At 45.6% G+C, this 23,722-nt stretch overlaps 1 long non-coding RNA gene across 22 annotated transcripts in view; it reads right to left on the bottom strand.

Moving 5' to 3' along the window:
* LOC102547530 (uncharacterized) overlaps positions 1-23,722 on the bottom strand; it is a 153,770-nt gene that overhangs the window by 63,715 nt on the left and 66,333 nt on the right. Inside the window, exon 4 of one of the 22 annotated variants that reach the window (XR_015633577.1) lies at positions 8,338-10,678. The exons of 19 other annotated variants lie outside the window; for them this stretch is intronic. This is a non-coding gene — a long non-coding RNA (uncharacterized LOC102547530). Of the gene's footprint in view, positions 1-8,337; positions 10,679-23,722 lie in introns of those variants that run through there. 2 more of the 22 variants (XR_015633567.1, XR_015633569.1) reach the window with 2 other exon arrangements.

Below are 23,722 nucleotides of genomic sequence, written 5' to 3'. Positions count from 1 at the left end.
GCTTTAACCTGCCTAGAGGCAGGCAAAGGTGGAATTGGGTAGACTGCCAGGCTAATGAGTGAATTGGGTCAGCTTTATGCTTCCTCTGCCCACGGGAAGGCTTTGCAGAGGGGCCAGAATCAGAAAAGGTTTCAAAGGGTGAGAATCCCAAGCAAGGTGACGGTTCACAGGCACGGTGCAGAGCACTGCACTTGTTGGACTGTAGAGTGGACTCCTAACTGCCACAGAGAGTTCCCAGAGTGTAGAGCAGTTTAAATTCCACAGAAGCACTGGAGAAATGTCTCCACAGTTAAGAGCACTGGCTGCTCTTCCAGAGGACAGGGAGGATTTCAATTCCCAGCCACCACATTGCAGCTGACAAGTGTTCCAGGTGATCCAACACCCTCATGCAGACATACATGTAGGCAGAACCCTAATGCATATAAAATACAAAATAAATTTTAAAAACCCCACGGACATTTTTTTGTGTGTTTATACAGAAAGGGTTGGACGGTTGTCCTCTACACCTTATGTGACAATTTTCAGCTGGCTAGACCCCCCTGCCACTTTTAACTTCTGGCTGAGGGCCATTGTATCTCCTCCTAGTGTACACCTCTTTCCCCCTAACCTCCATCTGTCACATGGTGACATCTAACTCAAAGAGGACCTAGACAGTCTCGTCGTGTGCCCAGGAAACCAAAGCCAATGTGAGTTCTAGGGAACTGCTGGCTACTTCTGCTACAGTGTGACTCACTTTCCAAACACTGTCTCTGGACACCTCAGAGGGAGAAGCCACCAGTGGCCCACGCAGAGCACACAAGGGAGCAGAGGAGCTGCTGGTGTCTGGGAGTGGCCACTAAGGTTCTCTTAATTTATTATTTTCCTGGAAGCCAGCTTCATTCCAAAGAAGCCAGAACCCCACTGTGAAGAGGGGCTTCCACCTTTCCCACTGTGGTTTGTAAGAAGTAGATGTGAAAGTCAGGACCGAGTGACTCCCACAGACAAGGCTCAGGGCCTCCCAGTGTGAAGGGTGGAAAAAAGCCTCTGGCTTTCCCTGGCATTGCCCACAAGTATAGGTACCTCCTCCAGCCCCATTTCAGACCGTCTCTCTGGCAGGCACCAGTGCACAGACTTGTCACACCGCCTGACACCTCGGCTCTGTGCCCGACCTGTGGGCCACTTTAGGCTGGCGCTGCTGGTTGGGAGCTCGAGCCTGGCCCAGCCCAGTGGCTTTGAAGGGATTTCATCACCCCGACTGTGACTTGGCCAAGCGCCTGGGAGAGTGCACAGCATCGTGGCCCCGGGCTATCTGCTTTCACCAGGAGAGGCCCTCCTCTCTGAATGGTAGAAATTCTGGTTGAGGATCGAGCCTGGGTTCCCCATCCCTGCAACCTAAGAACGACCCCCCCAAGCCCAAGCCATCTACCTTCACCCTACTTTCCCAAGAGACAGGGACAAGATGAAGGGCCAGAAAATTAACACGGGGGACAGCTCGTTAATGATTTTATTGCAGGTTAAATAAAATGTCACAAATAAAACTACAGGAGACCCTTTTTAACCTTACCGGCTGTAAATACTCATTAACTCAATTACTATCAGCAATTAAGGCCAGTTTGGGAACAGTGGCCCGAGACAAAAAAAAAAAAAAAAAAAAAGAAGACATTATCATCCTGGGAAATGAACCCAGAATAAAGGGAATTTATTCCACCTTGGCTAAAGAGCAGCTGTATAGGGATGGAAATGAAGGCCTTTGCCTCCGAATTGCTTTTGACCGTTGCGGGGTTGGGGGGTGGGGTGGGGGTTGGAAAAAGGTCCCGCTGTACGTAAAGCTCTTGGAAGGACATTAGGGACATTGTTACAATGCAAATGAGGAAGGCCGTTGTGTTTGGGTGGTTTATCGGTTTAGTAAAAGGAGTAACATTTCAATTAGTGGGGAAGGAATGAGAACCTGCCTCAAAGAGCCTTAATTGGCGACTCGGCGTTCCCAGGGGACTTTGAAGTAGCATCAGAGTAGGCAGTTTTCAGAAATGGGTGGAGAATAGAATACAGCAACTTAGGCCTGGGGTTACTAGAGGCAGATGGGGATTCTGCAAGGTACCATCCACGGCTCTAAGCAGATGCCAGCCGCATGCAAGTGCCAGCCAGCTCTAGCTCTCGAGCTCCTGGATGGTGTTCCCCATGCCACATCACCTGGCTACCCTGATGTCTCCAGGAAACCATCTAGTTTCAAGGGCTGCAACCCTAACCTCACCATTTTGGAATTCCTTCCCCCCACCCCCAAGAATCCCTTTCGATTCGAATTCAATTCCTGACTGCACAAGGTTATGGGGGAGGGTGTGTGTGTGTGTGTGTGTGTGTGTGTGTGTGTGTGTGTGAATACACAGACACCAAAGGTTCAAACTCTGCAGGATCTGAAGACTGAGAATTAAGTGTCAACTCCTCTCAGGCCTGAACTTTAATTAGGTGGTATTGAGGTCTCTTTTCAACCGGAGAGGCTACAATGGTACCTGACCCAGGAGAGGACTTGATGGCTTCTCTCTGCTGTGGTATCTGTCTCCATGAGCTTGTCAATGTGGCTTGCCTGAGAGACACTCACATATTCCGCCATCTTGACTAGGCTAAGACTTTCCTTCCTTCCTTCCTTCCTTCCTTCCTTCCTTCCTTCCCTGTCTTTCTTTTTTGGTGTGTGTGTGTGTGTTTGTTCTTCCCTTGCTTTTCGAACAGGGTCTCTCTGTGTAGCTCTGGCTGTTTTAGAATTCACTCTGAACTCACTCTGTAGATCAGGCTGGCCTTTATCTCAGAGATCTGCTTTCCAAGTGCTGGGATTAAAGGCACGCAGCACCCTATCCAGTGAGGCCGTATTTGTAGCTCGAGCGTTTCATAGAGGATGGCAAACCTTTCCTCCACTTCTGAGAAACTATTTTTTTTTAAAGATTTATTTATTTATTTTATGTGTGTGAGTGCTCTATCTGCATCAGATCTCATTACAGATGGTCGTGAACCACTTATGTGGGTTGCTGGGAATTGAACTCAGGACCTCTGGTAGAACAGCCAGTGCTCTTATCCACTGAGCCATCTCTCCAGCCCCCAGAGGAACTATTTTTAAAAGTTAACAGAGTTTTTCGAAATGAAGTTTAAAGAACATCTAGGTGGAATAAGAGAGAGCTTCCCAAAGCCCAGGCACATCAGCAGGGTACAGTATCCAGGCTCTGGAACAGAGAATGAATGGACCCTCAACTCTTTGATTTTTTTTTTTTTACTTTAAGGAAGGACAGTTAATCCCCCCGCCCAGGTTGGTAGGTATGAATATGGATTAGATTTTGCTTGAGGACATATTGTGAAACTCTAAAAGCTATTGGCTCCAAACACACAACATCAGGCTTCCTCTCCCCCTCTCTCTTCTCCCGGGGTTGCTTCTTCTGGAATGCTGGCTCACAGCTCTGGAGCCTGTGGTTTTGGGATGGCTGTTAACCAACTACAACAGGCCTCGGAGAATTTGCTTTGGGATGAGTAACCCTACTGCCTCAGCACATCTCAGCTGGTGGCTTGCTACCTTCCAAAGGACCCCTCTTATCACCTTCACCCTGATTTCATTTTTAAGGTTTCTCTTTATTTATATGAGTACACTGCAGCTGTCTTCAGAGACACCAGAAGATTCCCCATTACAGGGATACCACCATTGTGAGCCACCATGTGGGTGCTGGGAATTGAACTCGGGACCTCTGGAAGAGCAGTCAGTGCTCTTAACCACTGGACCATCTCATGTAGAGCGACCGCATCTATCAAACCTCTTCCCCTCTGCTGCCTTAGAGTAGTGACTGGGAGAAAACATGACAGCTGCACACACCCTGAAATTTGGGCCTTTCGGTAGCCTCAATGGCATCCCAATCTATCATGCCACCACGAGGGACACAGAGCTAGAGCACCGAAACAGCACCTCCTCATTCCCATCATGGGTGGAAAGGAGACATGGGTAGCTCATATATTAGCCAAAGAGAGCCCTCCTATCCCGGAAGATGTTAGTACTACATGCTTTTGGCAGGACACCGAATCCATTTTAAGTTTAAAGACAAAAATTTTTTTCCCACTGAAGTGTACATCAGAAACTGAGACTCAAGGAGGCAAAGAGCTCTGTCTAGGTACTCTGAGAGGAGCAAAGGACAGAGCTGAGACCCAGAGGCAGGCACTAAGGTCAATGTTACTTCTAACAGAGCCAAGCCTCGGCTTCCACTTTCTAGTGGGTTTTGTCAGCTCTCATCAAGGGTTTATAAACCGTACTGTGAGAGATGGGACAAGGTAATCTGAAAGGCCAGAGGAAGCCAATGAGCCAGTGAGGGAACAAGTGCTCTCTGTTTCCCTGGGATGGATTACCCCAGATTATCACGTACTCTTGCCTTGTTGAAGAAGCACTTTGCATGCTAAACGTTTATTTCTCCAAACCCTGTTAGTATAGTAGTCCACGTTGCCACAGTAGGGCTCTGGATAATGCTCAGGAAAAAAGTCTCTTACTAGATCTTTACCTTCAACCTCACTCAAGCTGCAGGGGCAGAAATCCGGGTCTGTTATGTCCACTCTTCTAAAGGAGAAAAAGGTCTTTGAGAAAGGAGACAACTGACCAAAGCTGCAGTCCACTTAGCTCACACCAACCACACCCCAAGTCTCCGATACTTTGCAGAATCTTAACCCTCAACAGTGGCTTAGACAAGACTTCTAATACACTCCAGCTGTCAGGCCACAAAGTCAACATTTGTATAAATAACCACACATCCTTGTCCCAAATTCCTTTCTTCCTCATTTAAGCCTCTAGAGTCTCTCCTGCCTTCCTCCAACACCTCAGTGAATGGTGAAACCATCAGGCTTCCCTCTCCCTCCTGTGTACAGAGCATTCTCTTTCCTCTTCCTAGAGGTGCCCAGTATTCTGGAATAGAGGATGGGGGGGAAATGCATTAGACCATCTAGGGACCCGGAGAGGAGATATAAAAATTCCTCCTCGGAATTTACTGCTTGGAAGTTGCTTCTGGAACATACAGGGGGAAAAGTACGTAACTGAAGGCCTGCGAGATGAGCTGATCTAAGGTGCTCACACCCCACCCTTGAACCACGACCAGGAGAACAATCATAACAAACATTGCAAAGGAGAGGCAAGTAACAAAGACGCAAAACAAAAAGAAAAGAAAAGGAAGAAAGAGAGAAAGAAAGAAAGAAAGAAAGAGAGAGAGAGAGAAAGAAAGAAAGAAAGAAAGAAAGAAAGAAAGAAAGAAAGAGGAAAAAATGTATCAGAAAGGCCAACCATGAATTGCTTCCCCACATGCTTTCCCTGAACCAAAATACAAAAAGCTAGCTGCATACTGCTTCTGTGAGACACAGAAAGCACCATAGATCTGACCCTCAAATCTTACAATGAGGGAGTGGAGGGCTAGGAGCATAGCTGGGTGGCAGAGCTCTTTCTTAGCATGCACTGAACCCCGGGGTTCAATCCCCAACGCTGTTAGGCTCCTTCTTCTTTGTGATGACACAATAAGATGAGTTTCTCTTGCTACCTAGTAGTTCTCTCCCACAGCCTTTGGAGAGCTGTATGTGCACGTGTGGCCATCCTGTAAGCAAAAACATTTTCCTTACTTGAAACCCTCGCCGGCCACCTCTCACTTAGAAACTGGCAAGGACCTCAAAAGAAACTCTTCAGTCAGTCTCAACCCTGTAGTCTAAAGCAGGAATCAAGCCCAATACGACCCTCTAGGACTTTAAGCCATCCTTCTAATAGACAGCCTGCTCAGAACGACACTAGTTTGAGACTAGACTGATGTACGTGGTGGGCTCTAGGATGGTCAGTCAGGACCACTTATTGGATCCCGTCTCAACAAACAAAAAGTGCACCCCAGACCACCCCATCTCTCTGGCTGAAACTCTCCCGGGGCTCCCACTGCCCACCAGAGGAAGCTCACTGGCATAGACACTTTACTGAGAAGGGCAGACTGAGCTGCCTGGAAGAGGTTCACAGCAGCTGAGGAACCAGGAAGACACCCTCCAGCCTGTTGAGCTGCCTCCTGGCTGTGCAGCTCTCGCCAAGTTCCCAGCTTTCTCTTATCTCTGTGCTCATATCCTGCTTGGGGATTTATGAATCACCCACAGGAGGCTTTCATAGTTTCCTGCACACAACAACCACACAGCTTTTCTCCCTTTCGTCTTCTGCTCGCTGGGACCCTCTGGCAGGTACCCAAGTCTGTGGAAAGCTTTCTTTAGAGCTAAATGAATCTCACCTGCCTGACCGTTCTACTACGAGTCCTGGGCAACTTTCTGTGTCTGCCATTTTGAATTATCCACATCGGCTACTACGCTTTTAAACAAAACCAAAGTTTCCCATATGCAAAAATATTTAAATCTTTCTATTGCAATTTGCTAAACGCTTTCAAATTTTGACCAGCAACCAGAACATGAAGAAGTTACTAGTTTTGAGAAGAAAGATCAAGTTCAGTTCATCTTTGCCATGTGGGCACCAAGTATAGTGATTGGCACATAGGTATGCATCTAATGAGTGGCAGTTGGACAGATCAATAAATGGTGGTTTTCTCTAATGAACCTACCTAAATTTCCTACCAATCCCTACTTTTCCTAAGTTGTACAACAAGGCAATTCAGGATTGTTTGTCCAGGATTTGAGATACTGAATTCTGAATGATAGGGGTTGTGAGAAAATGTTAGTGTCTGAGAGTAGAACCTAGGGTAGACACTGACGCCTATACATGGTGTGTAACTGACTTTTCCTGGGGAAACCCACCCCCCATCCTCTCCTCCCCACCACTGCCTTACACACACACACACACACACACACACACACACCCCGACCTACTTACCCCAGGTAGTGAGCCCATGACAGATCACCAAAGTCCAACTTAAGGAATCAAGAGTTTCATTGGGGTTACATAGAAGAATATGGGTGAGGGATTACATACAGGACCAGGAATGATTCAAAGTCAGCTGCTTCACCAAAGCCCACCATAGCCTGGGTGACAGCTCATAAAGCTGGGAATCTGGAGCACACGGCATAGCCTGCAGACAGCTCAACAGGTTGGAGAGTGTTCTTTCCAGGTAGTCCAGTTTATGTAAACCTCTTCCATAGTTTGGCTGTTTTCTGCTTTTTTGTTTACAGCTTATCTTTTTTTTTTTTTTTGGTTCTTTTTTTTTTCGGAGCTGGGGACCGAACCCAGGGCCTTGCGCTTCCTAGGTAAGCGCTCTACCACTGAGCTAAATCCCCAGCCCCTGTTTACAGCTTATCTTATTTAAGACTCTCCTCTGCAATGTGGCTTGTCTGAAGGTGACTGTTCCTCGGCTTTACTGTTTATATATTCTTGGAGACAGAGGTGGGAGGGAGGGGAGGGGTGGGGTACCTAGTAAATCTACTCAGTTTCAGGGATTTCCTGAAGCTATTTTGAGTTGTTTACTTCCTGTCCCAATAAGCTTTTCTACAGGATCGGGCATTTCAATCTTGAGATCTGTTATACAAGACCTGGATGTGTACACATTGGCAACATCCAAAGCCTGGGAAAGATGTAAAGTCATAGACTTCTTCACATACTTAAAAAGTTACCATCATTGGCATCATTGCAAGTCACAGTATCAAAATTAGTTTGGGACAAATAAAGAAGTCACTGGAGAGCAAGAGGTGTCTGTCTCTCCTATGCTTAGCTCCTGCTGCCAGGTATCAGCATGATCTTAAGTCGACAGAGAGCACTCTATCCAGGCCCAGAGGGTCTATTATTATAGCAGGTATAGCATGGAGTAGGCATTCCCTAAACCTTAGCGCCCCCGTTCCCACACTTCTCTGAAAGTCCGGAAATAAAACCTGCCATTTAGTTAGCACCTATTGTATGCCAGGCACGTCGATTTAAAAGCACTTACATGAGCACATTTCTTCTGTGTAGATGCTCACTTAAGTAGATGGTACCTCGTTTTACAGAGCACACTGAGTAGCTTTGGTTTTTAAAGCCGTATCTTTGATGACAACACCAACCCTTGGGAAGGACGTTCTGACCCTGTTCAGACCGTCCCTCAAGTCCGCAGCCTGGCGAATGTTCACCAGCGCCTGGCGCATCCCCAGGCTTGAGGACAGGCACAAAGGCATGCTGCTCCAAAACCCAGGCCTCTGCTATGTAAAGCCACCCACGCTCCCTATCTCTCAGGTGCTCAGATGTCTCTGTTTACAATGCATTCACCAGCCTACCCAATGCTCAGTTCCAGTGTATACCTGGCCCTGATACTATTCTCTAATTCAGTAAGTATTAATAACTATCACTGTGATGGAGAAGAACCAAGTGCGGAGAGCTTCAGGCTTGGTACCAACAGAAGAAAATATGAGGCAAGAAACCAGAACATTCTAGAATGTTTAGTTCAAGCTACCCATGGACGGAAGTGCCCAGGACACACACATTTTCCTGAGATGCACTTATTTGTCCCAAATAAAAGCTAGCTTTAAAAATAAATAAATAAAAAGGAATCCAAATCACCACCCTGCTTCTCTTTGCTTTTCACGGGCAGGAGACCCTTCGCACACCGTTCACTTCAACACTATTGCATTTCCCCTGGGCTTTGAAACTCAAGCCCTGCTTTGATGGATATTAGTGGGATGTGCCTTCCTGTCTCCCTAATGAACTTTCACTTGGAAAGCACCCCCAAACAGAGATGCAAGACTGTAGCCGCATCTTGTTCAAAGCACAGGGAGACCCTCTCTGCTGGTCCACCCCAGAGGAGTAATCAGCCAAGAAGCACACATGGGATCATTTACAGCTTTGCTTTCAAGCTCCCTGGCCCTTTCAGATTGTGTTTACTTGGTCGAAGCCTTCAGCCCAGGCAGGGTGGGCTTCCTGACAGCCCCATCTTGCTGGTTCTCAGGTGCTCTGGCTGAGACTAACCCTGGCTAATCTGTGGAAAGTGAGTGATTGGGGCGGGGGTTGCTCCCTTTTGAAGCTCCTGGTAGAGCAGGAGCTAGGTGAGTGCCCAGACAGAAGCAGATTTCTTCAGAGTTCTTCAAGGGAACTTGTGTGCTGGGAAACGTGAGTAGCAGCCCTCAAATAATTACTAGCTAAAAAAAGGAAAAGCCACCTCAAATGAAAAACAGCAACAGGACAAAAAACTTCTTTTATGGAACTGTTCTTTAAAAAACAAACAAACATCAAAACAACCCTTTAACTGTCCTTTAGGGGAAGAGCTCTCTAAAATAAAACCAATACCAATTTTTACGTATTTTTTAATATGCATGTTTAAAAAAACGGTAAATAAAATAGGTGAACAAGAAAATTCAAAACCATAATAGGCGCCTTTGTTGACTTGGATGTTTTTTCCTTCTGTGGCATTTCCTTAAGGAGAGATCACTCACAATAATTAGGTGTAAACAAAGGTACGTGAAACAGGACAAACAGATGCGACTGCCCACCAAGTTCTCAGAAAGGAGCAGACCGAGCCCCAGGAAACTGATGTCTTGCTCAGCCAACTGCTGCTTGTGGTAAGACTTTGCTTTTGACTCTCTGCTTCTTTGTCTACTAAGTGGACCCTGTTCCTCATGGACCTGTTCTGAGGAATCAAACCAGGCCGTGAAGGTGCCAGCACCCAGGTCCCTGTGGCTCCACCCGCATGCTCATGAATCTTAGAAGCAGAGGTCCTCCTGGATCGAGCAGCTACAGGTCAGGTGTCACTGAGCACAGCTTAGCCCAAGCGTTCAGAACTCTCGCCTGAGCTTCTGCTGTCTCATGTTGTTGTCTCAGTTTGGAACACCCACATCCCCCTTCCCTCTTCTGTGTTTCCATATGGACTCTTCTCTGTCTTCTTAAGTGGTAACTCTTTCCTAAGCCTTCTCTGGTTCTTCTCCCCAGAGAACAACAACAACATTTCCCCCGTGACAGTTCCCCCATGTAACTTCCTGTATTCTTTATCTACATTCTACTTCCATATGCGATCTGACTGTATTCACCTTACCAGCCCCCCAACATAGACACACATATATATACATACATATACACATAGACACACATACATACATATACACACATATACATACACACATACACATACATACATACATACACATATACATTTTTGCATATGCACATTTACATGCATACACACATACATACAAATAAACAGACACATAAATACACATACATATATGCATACATATGCTCATATACACACAAACATACATATACACACATATATACATACACACATACTCATACGTACATGCATACACAAATACGTTTTTGCATATGCACATTTACATGCATACACACATGCATACAAATAAACAGACACACATAAATACACATACATATTTGCATACATTGCACATATATAAATGCATACACACGTATATATGGTCAATTATGTCTCAGAACACTTTGGCACGGCACCTTGCGGCCGGTGTAACCATGTTATCTGTTTAAGAAATGAGAGTTCTTTTTTTTTTTTTTTTTTTTTTTTGGTTCTTTTTTTCGGAGCTGGGGACCGAACCCAAGGCCTTGCGCTTCCTAGGCAAGCGCTCTACCACTGAGCTAAATCCCCAACCCCGAAATGAGAGTTCTTATCTTCACATTCTTCATCCACATTTTCATTTAAAAGCAACTGTGTACAAGCTTTGTATCACATTGGACTGTGTTCATCAAACTTCAATTGTACCACATGTGGGTTCTTCCGTAGCAGTTCTGTGGGCCCTGCAAAGCGAGGGCTGTCTGTTAGTATAAACAAGGAGCATATATATAGCAGAAAGGTGAAGCAAACAGAAAAGTCAGACAGACACACGGCTAAACCTCAGAACTCACAACCCCGGCAGAACACAGATGTGCCAGTGTCGGGTGGGAGGGTCCGTGGCGATTGGCGGCCACATGGTTTCCATGTCAGAACTCTTGTAGGGGCTTATGGAAGACTGAGAAGGACCGCCATGTCTGAAACAAGGGGCGATCTGACAAATGCAGCCTGGTTGCTGAAACTCGGTCATTTCTAGAACGCTTTAGTATCTTCTGGTGAAAAGAAGACAGGGCATTCGCAACCTGCACTCTCTTCTAAACGCCTTAAAGTTCCTAGAATCGCTTGAACCCCAGAGTCTGTGGAGTCCTGACGCTCCTTGCAGCAAGCACAGAGAGATTCAGGGAACGATGCATTGAAGCTCTAATGAACCGCGAGGCTGCTCAGCAAATCTGTCTCAAAGCAAAAATGTTGTGTTTGTGTAGGTCCAAACGGCAAAGGACATAGATAAACAAGAACAAAACGGGGCGTGCTTAGCGACACAGGTTTGGGTAACTTGATAAGGAGCCGTGGCGAGGCAGGGACACTGTTGGGGCACCAGAAAGTAAGACCTCCGGAAGCCCGGCAATTCTGTCACTGTGTTTACAGAGGCTTCAAAGAAATGGCTCTATATGGCCTCGGCTCCCAACATCTAAACCAAGGTTAAGGTGAGGTCAGAGTCACATTAAGTTAAAGTGAAATGGAATGAGCATGGTTTGTGGGATCTGCACTCCAGCTCGGTTTCCCAGCCGGGGTCCAGGGCAGGTTCACTGACTTCCCTGAGCCGCGTTCTTACTGATTCGGAGGGGAGAAGAGCCACCCTTGGTGAGTGGGAATTGATACTCGCTGCTCTAAAGCCACCCCCTGCAGGACCACCAGCCTCCAGCAAAGGACAACTTCTCTCACATCCATTTCTTCACCAGCCAAACGAGAATTCTAGGCTTTGCCATTTTCAGGGTGGTTACACAGTTTAATTGAGGATACGTTAGGAAAACACTCAGACAAAAAAACGTGAACGCGCAGAGGAGCTCCTGCAACCGCTGTTGCAGGCTATTTGACAACCAGACTAATCCCCTCGCTTCTGAATAGGCACGAGCCGTGGGGCAACAGGGAAAGAAATGTCATTCTATTCTGGGTTCGGTTGTACCCTCTGAAGGGCGTCGCCGTCTTTATCCCTCATCCCCAGTGTCTATAAATATGGCGAGTGTAAATGAACGCCCTAAGGTAAGGTTCTGCTCTTCCGTGGGCACTGACCATGGCGTTATAACCTGACGACCACCGCCAACATCGGCGGTCTGGTACGACGAACCTCGGGGCCCGTTCTATAGGAACCCTATAGGAAGAGGAGGATGCCACAAAAAGGTGACAGACACATTAGGAGAATGTTAGGTGAGGACTCGGGCAAAGAGCAGAGTGAGTGACAGTGTTGTACTTCGCAAGATGCCAAGGGTTGACAGACACCACCGGAAGTTGGAGTGGGCGGCCCTAAAAGTGTTCCAGGGGAACGGAGGCCTTGCTGGTGCTTTGATCTAGACTCTCGGCCCCCAGAACTATCCCTGACGTTTAAACCACATTCTCTATGCTGGGCATTTTGAAAGGCAGATGTGGTCGACTAGCAGACATGCTGATGCCCACTCTCGTTTTCCTGTACACTTCCATAGCATTGGTTCTCAACCTTCCTACCGCTGCGACTTTTCAATACAGTTCCTCTTGCTGTGGTGACCCCCCAACCCTAAAATTATTTTTGTTGCTACTTCATATCTGTCATCTTGCTACCATTGGTGAATTATAATGTAAAAAATTGCATGTATTCCAATGGTCTTCATGACCCCTGTGGAAGAGTCCTCAAACCCCCCCTAAAGGAGTTTCAAATCACAGGTTGAGAACCGCTGTTCTTTAAGGACATTGACCTGCAAATTCCGCCGGACAGGTTTACAGCTCTCTGTTATTTCTAAAGTGCTTTGCCTCGGATCTAGCAACTTCACCTGAACTCTCTTAAGGGAGCTGTGTAGAGAGAACCTCGCTGGGATAGAGGCTTCTGCTTGCTGGTGCTCCAGGGAAGCAAGCCAAAGAGAAGGCAGCATTCTGCAGGACGGCCCTTTGTGACCTGCAACTTCTGTTACGTCCCTTTTCCTTCAGCCCGACAGAGAGTGGGTTGGAGGAACTTTTCTTCCAACTCAGGTCATCAGCAGACACTTAATCTATGTTTCAACGTGTCACCCCAAGTTTATGGCAGGAGACCTTTGCTGGCGTCAGGGCTGCTGGAATCTGGCCCTAATTCTCCCTTCACCAGCTCTGCCAGTCTCTTTTGCATCTACACTGTGGGTGCAGCCTCCCTACCTCCCAGGGCAATGTCGGGTTGCAAGTCAGACAAACCCCCAGAAGTGTGTTGAAAATAGTCCAGCGCTGTGCAAATGAGAAGGAGTGAAATCATTATCAGCATCATCCTCCGCTAGTTGTCAACGCCCAGGGCGTGAGCAGAAAGCCTCAGGAGGCCCAGGGAAGTGGAATCAAAACGTCCAGCTGGTAAAAGAGGAGTCCACAGTAAGGCCAGATCCTCTGGTATTGGCGGCCTGGGGAGCGGACCAGTCAAGATGCGCTCTCCTGGTGGGTCATAAAATGAGTTTACGTAGGGAGGAAGCAGGATGTATAAAGCCCAGGAGCCTGATCTGTTTCTGAGATCAAACAGAGCAGCATTGTGCCGGGGTGTGGAGCTGATGTCAGCGTCTAGAATGCTGGTCGGAGTCGCCCTGGTTACGCAGCTGGACCGGAATAAGGCAAGTCTGTATCTGAACTCATTAATTTTTACAACCAACTGAACTGTTCTGCCTTTTTGAGGGGGAGTAGGATTGGGGAGGTGGTGCAGGAGGAGAACAAGGGAAGGAAGGGAAAAGGGAGGGGCTCACATGTATGGAACAGGGGGCTTCCCACCAGCAGACACTATCTCATTATTCCCTGCAAAGCCCAGCTTCCAACCTCCAGTGCCCAAGACAGGCAGGGCCACTGCACTGTGTTTTGCCAGCCCAGGGAAAGGAAACCCAGGCCAGCGCGCCCAAAGGATAATTAGAGTGCCACAAGCCACTCCTGGGAGTTCAGGTTATGTCAATGTTTCCATTCTCTGCCTCACTTTTCAGGGGTTTATAACGGAGCTATAAAAACTCCTGCCAGCTGAGAATTTGGCAGGCCAGATCTCAGCGACCGAGGGGCTGTTTTTCTAATTCAATTCAGCTGCTTTTAACTTGAGGCGGAGGAACACGTTGTACATTTGGCTAACACAATGGGGGCTACGGCTGAAGAGCTGCATACTGGTTTGCTCCCTGAAACCCCCTCCCCTCACTCTGCCTTCATTTCTTTGTGTTATGGGAAAAGAAACAGCCCCTACACACATGCACCCCAAACACTTCCTGAGCCAAGAGTCTATGGACACCTTCCAAGAGCGGCTAATGCAACCAATCTCTCTCTCCACTATTGCAGAGTCTCCCAGTCAACATCCTTCTGAGCGAGCAAACGTGTGGAAGCATCTTACCTAAACCCTGTGAGCCCCCACAGAGGAGCTGTCCGTTCAAAAGCTAGGACAGACTCCAGCGAGGGACAGTCCTTTCGTGCTGCTCTAACAAGATCTGATCTAAACTGATAAGCCTTCTGCCAGTCTCGGCCATGAGTTCATCAGCCTTCTGTGCCAAAATCCATGACATAAAAAGCCCAAGCGCAGTGTGATGCTGAAGGTTTCCTTCACTCTCTTCCTACAAGATAATCTATCTGTCTGTCTGTCTGTCTATCTATCCATCCATCCATTCATCCATCCATCCATCTACCTATCTATCTACCTACCTACCTATCTACTCATCTATCTATCTATCTATCTATCTATCTATCTATCTATCCATCTATCTACCTACCTATCTACTCATCTATCTATCTATCTATCTATCTATCTATCTATCTATCTATCTGTCCATCCATCCATCTCTCATTTATTGTTAACATTAGACTTATTACTGGTTGCTATGCTTTACGTCAGTTATTTGTGTATGGTTTTTACTATACGATGAGTCTCTTGTAAACAAGTTCTGAGTTCATCAGTCTCTACTTTAGGCGTAGGTGGAATATGCACAGTTAATGTGAGTGGGATAAATATCTTACACACTCAATGACAAAATGCATACAGCTTACGACAGTGACATAATTAAAACGCAGAAGCAGCAGAGACTTACCAATTTCTTCCTTCTCATTAGAAGGTACAACATAGATGGTACAACACAATTTCCTACCTTGTTGCAGGCAGTGGTGGTGCACACCTTTAATCCCAGCACTAGGGAGGCAGAGGCAAGCAGAGCTCTGAATTCGAGGCCTGCCTGGTCTACAGAATGAGTTCCAGGACAGCCAGGGCTACACAGGGAAACTCTATCTTCAAACAAACCAAACCAAACCAAACCAAAAATGGTAAGATGGGAAGTGGAAATCCTCAACCAGGAAATAGTAAGATGTAAACCATAACATATGCATATATATGTTAATTAGAAATGAGTAAAAACACATATCACACACACATGCACACATACCTTTACTAATAAATGCCTGTATTAACAATGAGATAAATACATTTTCTCTATATGTACTGATTTATCTCTCCATTGTAACTCAGTTCCTAGATGTATATGTTTTGAATAACAATATGGACAGGAAGGCTGGCACTGACCACAGTGCAGTTCGTGAAATATTCCATAAAAACTCGTCGGATGAGCAAAATAAAGTACCTAACACTTTAACTGAGATGAAGAATATTTTATATACCTGGAAAAATATTACTTGTGCTTTCAGATAAGTTTCATCACAACTCCTCTGATCCAAGAGTTAATGACAGAAGACAGTGGGGAATATGTGGCAGAATAAGGAATTAGCCATGCAGATTTCCAGGTCCCACCTAAGCTTTATGGACCACCCCAGAACACCCTGAAAGTCTGTCTCTTGCTGGTGTCTTTTCCTTTGTCTAACCTATCCTTCACAAACTACACTTCACAGAAGACAAAACGAAACTGGGTATTGGAGAGGTTAAGTCATTTGTCCAAAGCTGCACCTTAGATTCTGAATCTGGTCTCTCTCCAGTCTGTGTATCATCCATTACATCTACAAAGGAGCAATCCCGGTACGGTCCTTTCTACATAGCACCATGCCTCTGGAGCAAATGACAAATCCTCTATTGGGCTTTCAGAACCCTCTCTGCGGCTTTGCTCAGGTGGACCTTCTATCTCTCCTTCCACCCCTCCCCTCAGGGCCCCTCACCCTCCCATAGGAACAGCAACACCTGCCTCCCCCTCCCCCACCCTGTACACAGCACTGTGCAAGGGTGAGCCCAAGGTCTCATCCCAGTCCCTGCTCCCTGGGGTACTCTCTGTCAGGTTGTCCTGTCTGTTGAACTTTATTCTTCTATAAATAATGACACAACTAAAATTGACGTCTCTGAGTGATGGCATAGTGCAGGAACAAATCTGCCACTCCAGAATTGCCTGGGTTGTAAATTCCTTCAAGATTTCCTGATTTGAATTCTTCTGCAGCCAAGATGCAGTGCTGAAGTTTTTCCTTTCTAACCCGGTATGCATTTCTAAACTGGCCTAAAAAAAAAAAATTTTTTTTTAAAGGATGACTTCTCAAAACCACGTCTAGGAGTGCACTCTGTGTAACGTCTATAGAACGTGTCCCGGAGTCTTACACTTAGGCCTGAAATAACATGCACACTTCAAAGAACCAGGCTCTTCATTCGGAGAGCCTGGGATCTAATAGATCCCATCATCTTCCCACCACTAAGCAAAAACCTGTTCCATACAAATGCTGTTGATGCTGAAGCAAACGCTTCATGGATTCTGCCTGGCCTGGGCTGAGCTAACTCACCTCTGATAGTACAACACTGAAACGGAGCCATGTGGCAGCACTTAGTAGAGAACGCCCAGTAGTGGTATCGATCCACCTGCTGGATTGCCCATCGTAAATGATCCGGGCCAATTTAGTACAATTTCCTCAAATACCCTATAAGATATACTCTCCCCACCCCTTTCTGAATCCAAGATGTTTGGAAATTAATAGATTATGTAGCTTCCAAGAAGTAAGAAGGAACAGCTTTAGAAGTGACACTGAGTCACAGATAATTGCATTTTCAAAAGGGCCTTTGAAAGAGCACCATTCCTAATAAAATCTGAGTGTGAGGAGAATGGGTAGAATTTCAAGGAGAGATGAAAGAGATAATGTAAGAATATGGATCAGGCCCTACGTATTCAAGGAAAGGCTGTAATAAACATGACATCAGGAGAGAAAACAATGGCCACTTTCACGGGTTCCACTGCTCCCTTTTATATCCCAATGACTCTTCAGAATTTTCTAGATGTTCATTTCCGATAAGCCTCAATACAGATTTATAGAAGACCTTCAATACTATGGGTCTTACACGAGGCAAAAAGAAAAACAAATGGAGGACTGTCTACTCTGGTCTTCTTTTGTTTTGTTTTAAAAGCTTTAAAAAATTCCTTCCCGTACTCTCATTCAATGCAAGATATTGCTCTCATTTCACAAATGAGCAAATGGAAGATTATTGACCAAGAAGGACTGTGTAGTTTATAAGTAATGGTGGTGGAGCGTCAGCCTAGGTCTTTGGCTCCTAGCCAATGCTCTTATATCTACTTTTCCACTATGAAGACTCAGATGATGTTTAATAAGCTTAGGGAAGGCAGTCTATGCTAACACCAGAAAATCCTTAAAGGAATCTTGTCCCACATCTGCAGGTAAGCGTCTAATTTTCTTCATGCTATAATCCCCTGTCATATGACCCTGAGAAGAACATAGTCAAAGCTCCCTGGAGAAGGAAGTAAGTATGAAAATGACATGTGCCTTGCACATGCTAGGAAAGTAGTGCCATCCTACCTGGATGGAGGAGAAGGGACCAGATGAGGTAGACACAGGGGTTAGGTCTTTTGCAGAAGAGTGATGGTTACAGGAAGTGGCATGCCTCAGTCAGGGTTTCTATTCCTACACAAACATCATGACCAAGAAGCAAGTTGGGGAGGAGAGGGTTTATTCAGCTTACACTTCCACACTGCTGTTCGTCACCAAAGGAAGTCAGGACCAGAACTCAAGCAGGAAGCAGGAAGCAGGAGCTGATGCAGAGGCCATGGAGGGGTGTTGCTTACTGGCTTGCTTCCCCAGCTTGCTCAGCTTGCTCTCTTATAGAACCCAAGACCACCAGCCCAGGGATGGCACCACCCACAATGGGCTGGGTCCTCCCGCCTTGATCACTAATTGAGAAAATGCCTTACAGCTGGGTCTCATGGAGGCATTTCCTCAAGGGAGGCTCCTTTCTCTGAGATAACTCCAACTTGTGTCAGTTGATACACAAAACCAGCCAGTAACTTGGCAGAAAGACCATGCACCCACAGAGCACACTGTTTCTCTTATATTGCCAAGTGTACAGGACCTAAGGGAGTGTGCCCTGTCGGTTATCTAAGAAGCATGACTTACCCTAGCTGCAGAAGAAGCAGCATCAGGAGATCCCAGACTAACTGTATCATATATGTGTATAAGTGAGGTATATATGATATATATGTGTGTGTTACAAGTGAAATATATGCATACATATATGTATAATTTATATATATACACACACACACACACACATACATATATCACAAGGAAGCAAGCTTCATATTGTCAACAACACCAGCAGGAAGACAGCACAAAACAGCTCCAGCCTAGCGTGGACGGCAGGCAGGAAGGCAGCACAACAGCGCCACAGCTGGTAGAGAAAAGTAGTGTCCAGAGAACCTGTTTCCTCCCAATCCAGGAGTCATCGCCCCCTGTCTGCCTCTTCCCCACCCCCACCCTGGCTGCACCTGATTTCAGTCTTCTCTTCTCAGCTCTAACAAAACAGGCCATCCGAGGTGCTCATCCAAATTCAAACCCGTCAGGCAAGCATGCTCATATTATTTATGAGCAAGCGTGAAAAGTGTGTACAAAAAGGATACATATCTCTCATCCTTTCTCATAAGTCAAGGAAAACGAGCGTGGAGACTATCAAAGGTAGAATTCTAATCCGGAGCCCAAAACACACTAAAGCCCTTTTTAAAAAAAAAAAGGGGGGGGGTGGGGATTTAGCTCAGCGGTAGAGCACTTGCCTAGTGAGCACAAGGCCCTGGGTTCGGTCCCCAGCTCCGGAAAAAAAAAAAAAAAAAAAAAAAGAAAAAAAAAGGAAGCAAAAATTACAGATTCTAGAAAAAACAACTGAAAAACTCTGATATCTTATCATAAAAATTAAAGAAATATCAAACAATGAAAGGTGAGAGACTCAGAGTCAGCCATGAAAAGCACACAGGTGTAGAAGAGATAAAAATATACAAAACACAATACAGTTCCAGCCTAGTGTGGACGGCAGACAGGAAGTGGCACCACAGGGCCACGGCTGGTAGAGAAAAAGAATGTCTAGAGAGCCAGTCTCCTCCCAATCCAGGGAGAAATATAAGGAAAAATATAAAAAGAAAAATAGCAAATTAAAGGTTTCATTGAAAACTTTTCAGAACGCATCCTGCAAAAGTTGGAATCCATGACGCAGAAGGGGACCTTCCAAAGCCGCTGTGAAATGCGAGGAGAGAGACAAAGGGTTAAAAGTGATGAGAGAAAAAGGTTGGGCTTGATGAAGAGAAAACACATATAAGAGATGATCCCAGGAGAAAAGGAGGCAGGAAAAATAAAACTCCAAGTGGAAATAAGTAAAAATGTCCTCAGTTGATACAAATTCAGTTTTTATCTAAATCGCTACATGGTCATCAGAATATCTAAACATGATGTCACTAAGGGACAAAAGTGTGAATTTGGGCACCACTAAATGAAAGGACTAAATAAAAATGTCTATCTGCAGATCAAAATATTTTATTCAGATCCTTGGAAAACTACCTCAGACACATCCACTGCTATGTGCACCCAAGGTCAAGAGCAAGAAGAGATTTTTACAACTACCTGGGGGTTGGGGGAAGTCAGCTTATTGATAGTTTACCGTATCAGCCTAGCTTCAGATGTGAACAACAGGGTGAAGCAGAAAAGGGTCTTTGGCTCTGAGTACAAAAATATTGTCTGCTAGTCAAGAATTCCAAAGCTATCCAAGTTATTACTCTGTAGCCCCGACCAGCCTGAAACTCAGAGAGATCTGCCTGCTTCTGCCTCCCAAGTAGTCATTGGATTAACTGTGTGGGTACCATGCCAGGCTGTAAAGAAGCCTTTAAATATAGAATAGAAAAAGCGATATTAAAAATAGTAACTGTGAAAAAAAAAAGAAAAAAAATAGTAACTGTGGTATTTGTTTTTATATACTTCAATATTTTAAAATACTACTCCAAAGTGGAGGGTTTGTGATCAACTAGCAAAACCTAGTTAAGGATAATTGTTCTGAAGTCTTTAGGGAGAAATCTAGTGCTATTTTCAATTTCAATTGTTTGAAATATGTGTGAGTGTGTGTATTTATGTGTCTGTGTGTGTGTGTGTGTTCAGGAGCACATATATGTGTGAGTACATGTGTGAATGTGTGTATTTATGTATTTGTGTGTGTGTGTGAAGGAGCACATATATGTGTGAGTGCATGTGTGGATGTGTGTAGTTATGTATTTGTGTGTGTGTGTGTTCAGGAGCACATATATGTGTGAGTGCGTGTGTGAATGTGTGAATGTGTGTATTTATGTATTTGTGTGTGTGTGTGTGTGTGTATGTGTGAAGGAGCACACGTATGTGGGAGTATGTATGTAACTTTGGGCTTTTCCTCCCACACTACTTTGTTCCTGTAATAACTACTCTGAGATTTCTTTTTTATTAATGAATGCCTAGGCCATAAACTCTGGCTTGTTCTCCAACTAGCTCATAACTCAATTATCTCTTTTATTCTAACCTAAGTTCAGCTACACAGCTGCCTTCCTCTCCTCAACTTTTTATGTCTGTCTCCTCAGCACTTCACTGTGAATCTCCCATGTCTAACTATTTCCCAGAATTCCCTCTCACTATCTTTCCAGGATGTCCCACCTCCTATTTCCTGCCTCAGCTCATTGGCCAAAAGCTTTTTTATTGATAAGTGATTCTTCCATACATTATATAAGAGAGTCTCCCTACACATGTGTGTGCATGTGGATGCATGCCTGTGCAGGTCTGAGGACAATGATCTCAAGTGGCATTCCTCAAGTGTTAACCGATTTTTTTTGTTGTTGTTGTTGTTTGTTTTTTGACATCATTGCTCACTGACCTAGAAGTCCTCACAGAAAGTAGGCTGCCTGGCCATTGAACCTGGAATCCACTTGTCTTTCCCTCTCCAGCAAAGGACTCTGGAGGTCTGGCTGTCCTGAAACTCACTCAGTACTCCAGGCTGACCTCAGACTCATAGAGATCCATTTTCATTTGCCTCCCAAGTGCTGAGATTAAAGGTGTGTACAACAACACCACGTATTACATTTGGCTTTTCAAGAACATAGATTCTAGATAGAGATTTAACTCAAGACTAACTAAGCCATCTCCCTAGTCATGAATTTTGTGTGTGTGTGTGTGTGTGTGTGTGTGTGTGTGTGTGTGTGTGTAAAACAATACAAAAGGAAGCCATGAATTTTGGAGGAGGATGCATACGAGTGGGCAGTTGGAGGGAGAACAGCAATGGGGAAAATGATGTAATTATATTTTAATTGAAAAGAATTCTGGATTAATGTAAGTTATTGGTTATATCTGAAAGCAAGCAAGGAAGGAGGAACCTCGCTAATGTAAAAACCAACCGCAAAAAAATAAATATAAATGGCTTAAAATCCACTTTTACCAAGGAGCAGTTCTAATTATAGCCTATTGCTAACAAATGTATTTGTTTACAATGTAAACAAATTTAGATCCCCTGCACATCGGATTTAACCAGACTCAAAACCCATTTTACTATTGATTTGGAGGAGGAGAAAATAATATAGGCTATAAGAACTGGAGTTTTTAAAAATGTCTATTAAACTCTGGTTATTTCAAAGCAACGGGTCCTCATGAAAAAGACGAGGTAAGAACTCGAGGAGGTTCTGGGTCTTGCCAGTTATTTTTCATTCCCTAAAGCAGTACACAGATTGAAATGAGATAGATGGAGATGGGGAGAGTACTGGGGTTAAGTTAATGGACATACTTAAGGATATTTTAAGTTTGTAGCAATGACAAGACCATTGGAGATGTGTTTCCGGCTGCTTGGAAGTATAGAGCAGGGCTGGGTTGGGGAGTAACCCTCACAAAAGTAAACTAGAGCCACGCAGTCCCAGTTACTTAGGGAGAGCACCCAGGATTACCAAAGCCCATGAAGGCCAGATGATGGAGGATTGGATGCTGCATGGAGAAATCTGCAGGCTGTAGACAGCCAACAAAGGTTTGGAACCAATGGAAGCCCGAGTAATTATTAAGAAATCCTCTACAGATTAGCCCAGTTTTGCCATTTCCCAACTAAGCCTTTTTCTCCCCCTCCGGCAACACAGTGCCATCTCCCAGTTCCACAGGGTGACATAAAGAAAAGCAGAGACTGCACAGGCTTCGTGCGATTCACCAGGCTGGCAGGAAAAGCAAGCGGCTCTCCGAGAAAACCACATTAATCATCAACTCGGCAAACGGGAACGCGCTACAAAACCATTGCTATAAATCCAGTGTTTGCACAAAATCTGGAGGTTGGAGTTCTTGCGACTGCAGGGAGGGAAAATGTGAAAGGCTGCCAGAAAGAGAAACCCAGTCCACACCTAGGCTCACCCAGCTCACATCTGAGGGTCGCATTCTTCTATCATTGATGAGGACCAGGCAAGGTGACCAGACAAGCAAGCATTCAAGGGGACACAGTGACACCCAGCTTGACCCCAACTATGGAACCACCACAGGAGGGGGGGTGAGAAAACGAGCTGTAATATGTTCAGAGAAGCAAAGCAAGGAATCTCAGTTGGTCCAAGCTTTGCCAAGATCCAGACCCTGAGAGATGTTGGGTTGGCTGGGGTCATCAGGACCCTCTATTAGTGATTACAAATGGTATCTTTGAGTCTCTCGTGTGGGAGTTGCTCAAGGACTTTGCCCGAAAAGCAGTTTGATTGGAACCCCATCCAGACTTCCAGGGGCGGAATTGCAGGGTGCAGCCATAGAAACCGAACTTCCGAAAAGGCTCTCCCGCGGCATTTGCACACAGTACAGAGCCTGAGCCATGGGGTTCACGTTCCCTACTGGATGTGAACCCAGAGAGCTCCAGATCTGGTGCCCAAGAGGGGTCAGACCAGACGGGTGTCACAGACTGCCTTCCTACTCCACGCACACGCGTTGCTGCGCAGGGCCATTGCCCAGAAGCAATGCCCCTGAAAGATGTCTCTCTCTCTCTCTGCTGTTTTAATTTCCAAAACCTGTCATAAAAACAGCTCTTTCCTCCTAATGAGGTAATTGGTGCCATAATACCATTAAGAGGGTGCCCCTGGTGTGCGGCCCAATTAAGAAAGGTATATTAAGTGGTGCACAGTTCATTGCTTTGCTGAAATATCACTTCCGGTCTTGCTCAGTAACAAAGTGTTGTTAGGAGCCAAGTAAGGGGCTCCTTTAACCCCTGAACTGTGTCTTTCTTTCTAACTGAGAGGTACAGTCCCTCCTCACTCTGTCACCCAACCCTTCTCCTCCTGGTGGCTGGGGAGAAAAGAAGGAAGATAAACCAGAAGAGCCCTTATGTGGGATGGCAAAAGAGACAGGCCAGCCTTCCAAGGGACGAAACTCCCAGTGTTAAAAACAGGCCTGGCTCGTTCTGGGGCTGACCAAAAAACAGGGCAGTTTCAAAGTCTGGTGAGAGTGTTGATACCGCGGGAGCTTGCTTTGCTCTCAGTGGGCCTACGTAGGAGATACGAATTGGGGTTCTCTACCCTTGTGCGTAACAGTGTGGTTCAGTGTGCTTTGAACTTTGCATATCTGGGTTCTCTTCTCTCTTTCCC

Source organism: Rattus norvegicus, chromosome 11 (genome assembly GCF_021556685.1).
Source record: "Rattus norvegicus strain SHRSP/BbbUtx chromosome 11, alternate assembly SHRSP_T2T, whole genome shotgun sequence".
Taxonomy (NCBI): domain Eukaryota; kingdom Metazoa; phylum Chordata; class Mammalia; order Rodentia; family Muridae; genus Rattus; species Rattus norvegicus.
Note: the sequence above shows the minus strand (reverse complement) of the source record. Positions and strands in the feature narration are given on the sequence as shown.